At 42.9% G+C, this 2,826-nt stretch overlaps 1 pseudogene; it reads right to left on the bottom strand.

The window, feature by feature from the left end:
- Positions 1-348: 348 nt before the first annotated feature.
- On the bottom strand, positions 349-2,390 carry LOC119287845 (annotated as a pseudogene).
- Positions 2,391-2,826: the final 436 nt, after the last annotated feature.

Genomic DNA, 2,826 nt, shown 5'->3' with positions numbered 1-2,826 from the left:
ATCATCTTGCAAAATATAAGTTTTTAAAAATCAACAGGGTCGTACAAATTTTGTTATTGATGCAAGTAGGTTTCTTCTTCTCTTTGTGTACATGCATACATAAATGTGCTTTTACCTTGTACACTGGGCCAAAGCCACCTTGCCCCAATTTATTTTCATCTGAGAAGTTACTTGTAGCATCTGATACTTCTGAAAAGTCAAAAAACGTGAACTCTGAACTCCTTCCTATTCCCCAGACTAGTTCTTCATCTTCCTGTGAGTTCACTTTACCTAAATTCAGAAATCAGAGTTTATGTAGTCCTTTTAGGTAGTGCTGATTCAAAGCATCTATGAATCTAAATGGCCTAGTAGATGTGAGTGTGCAGTAACATTTCCGAACTGACCTTTTGCATGCCTTTTGATCAGCCCAAACCAAATCATGAAGCAGAAAAATGATGCTAGTGGAAGCACAGTGGTAACGATCAAAACCTTCATTACATGCCCTAAAATGAAAGATTTCACACAAAGATAGGTGGTTAGTTCACTAGAAAATTCTACGTGTATAATAACATAGTAGTAAATGGATTCAGCAGTTCAAGGTTGAAAACAAATGGTTTTGGAGCTCAACGTTGAAACAAACGGTTTCAGAGCTCAAGCTTGAAAAGTGGGTTGAAACCGGAACTTATTTCGTTATATTTTGAGGAATATTCTGACATGTAGTACAATGTAAGGTTTCATCATCATATATAAGTTTGTTAAATTGAAGCATTGATCAATGTCTAGCAGTCAGCCAGATGAATTAATTATGTCCTTCGTAGTCAGCGAAATTAATTTATGGTCATTAGATCTATATATCCGAAGGTGCTCTGTACACGTAACTCATATTTATACGAGCCGCTCACTCCTCCTACACTAACCTATTCTCAGCTGGACCTTTTCCTTTATTCCAGCAATAGTTTTAGAATTCCAATGGATGAAATAAAATGCATGGTTGATAGTTTAATAGTATACATGAATATCATTATTTCAAATACTACCTCGTATTTTGGAACAGATCTAGTAGAATTTTGCTTCTTGTGAAATTATTACAACCAGTTCTGCCTTATATCTACTCTATACCATTAGAATTATAGTCCCACTAAGTGTAATAGTTCCATTGAACTCAATGCTTGAATCTGATGGTTACCATTTGAAAGGTGACCTGGAACTGCAAGGATGCTGCACAATAGTCAATTTTAGTGCCATAAAGACGGGATAGGATCATAGGAGTAATGTAAATGGAAAAAATAGGTATATAGATAGAGATAGTGCAAAAGAAGGAAGACAGCCTAGTTTTGGGAAAGAAAGAACCTACTCTCTTGCTTACTTTTGTGTTTCCGGCTGGGCACAACAACCGGCTTATTCTCGTCTTTCTGCCTCGGAACACCAACTGGCCCTGGCGCCGGCTGGCGTGCTACCACCATGTTTGTTGCTGGATCTACAGAAGCTGACCAGGCGATCTGCTTCATGGGCTCGCCCTTGTAGAACTGATACGGGTCGTACCTGAAATTGCACCACATACCAGCAATCCATTCACCACGTTGCCGGTAGAAGAAACTCTGCACCGCACTCCTGATATTGTCGAGGCAATCCCAGCAGTCATTCGGTGACAGGTTCTGGTTGCACTGCGCCAGGGAGTAGAGCAGAGGGTCTGTGCCGTTGACATCCATGCAGCCAGTTGTCTACCTCGTCACCGAGTTGTACGCTGCTTGTTTGGCTGTCTCTTGAAGCAGCAGCTTGATGTTGCCATCAATGCTGACATTGGTGTACTTGGAACCCACCTCGATGGAAACGCCGGGATCCGTAGTTCTGCTGTTGTCCGAAAAGATGAGCAACCCATTTAGCACAACAGCTGAGTCATAGATAAGGTCCTTGGGGGAGATGTGGACAATGCAGTCCTCATACAGGACATGCATTTCTTCGTAGGCTATGCACGACCACCGATCATCGCGGAATGCTGTGGTGATGCATCTGGGGCAGGCAGGGGCCTTGCCGCCACCGCGGCACAGTGCGACTCCATATGTGCTATCTTGGTCAGTTCCAACGAAACCCTTGGCGAGGAGGGTTTGTTTGGATGAGGCAATCTTGGACAGCATGGTGGATAGGAGGTCAAGGTTAGCGTGGTAGGTGCTACCATTCATTTTAGAGTAGGCACCATCGCAGAGCCGCGCTAGTGGATCGCCATTGGCAACGAATGGCTGAAAGCCGAGTGTGAGCAGCAAGACGATGATCATGGCTGTGGCTAACCAAAGGTAATTCAGCCCTGCCTCTGCAGCGGCTTCCTTGTTATCAACATCATTTGGAAAACCTGTCCAGCTTATGGTTTGACTGCTTACCTGATTAGCGATTAACTAATAATATCATACTGCAGGCCGAGCAATCAAATTACATGGAATACAATACTGCAGCCGTCCGGGCACCACCCATCCTGTGTAATCAAATTGGTTGTAGTACAAGTGATGCATGACAGGGGAGAGAACAAAATGTAAAAAATGAACAAATCCAGGCTCAGTGCTGCAGTCAAAGGAGAAGGGGTCTTCTTATTGTGACCTTGAGCGAGCAGCCAAGTCGAAGGTGATTCTCTTACAACAATTATGTGAGCTAAGTGCTATCTGTTAGAAGCTTTGACCCAGAAAGATTTCTTATACCGAAACACTTTGGAAATTCTCCTAAGCTCCTGTGATGCTGGAATTTGTCAAGACATTGAAGATCTCAAGCATGTAAACCCCGTTGATTTTTTGTGTTATGTAGCGGAGTTTGCAAACCAAGTTCGATAGCCCAAGAGTTTGTAAACTAAGGCCCTATTCG

This window comes from Triticum dicoccoides, chromosome 4A, assembly GCF_002162155.2.
Source record: "Triticum dicoccoides isolate Atlit2015 ecotype Zavitan chromosome 4A, WEW_v2.0, whole genome shotgun sequence".
NCBI classification, from domain to species: Eukaryota; Viridiplantae; Streptophyta; class Magnoliopsida; order Poales; family Poaceae; genus Triticum; species Triticum dicoccoides.
The sequence above is the reverse complement of the archived record's forward strand: the minus strand, read 5'-3'. Positions and strand labels throughout refer to the sequence as shown.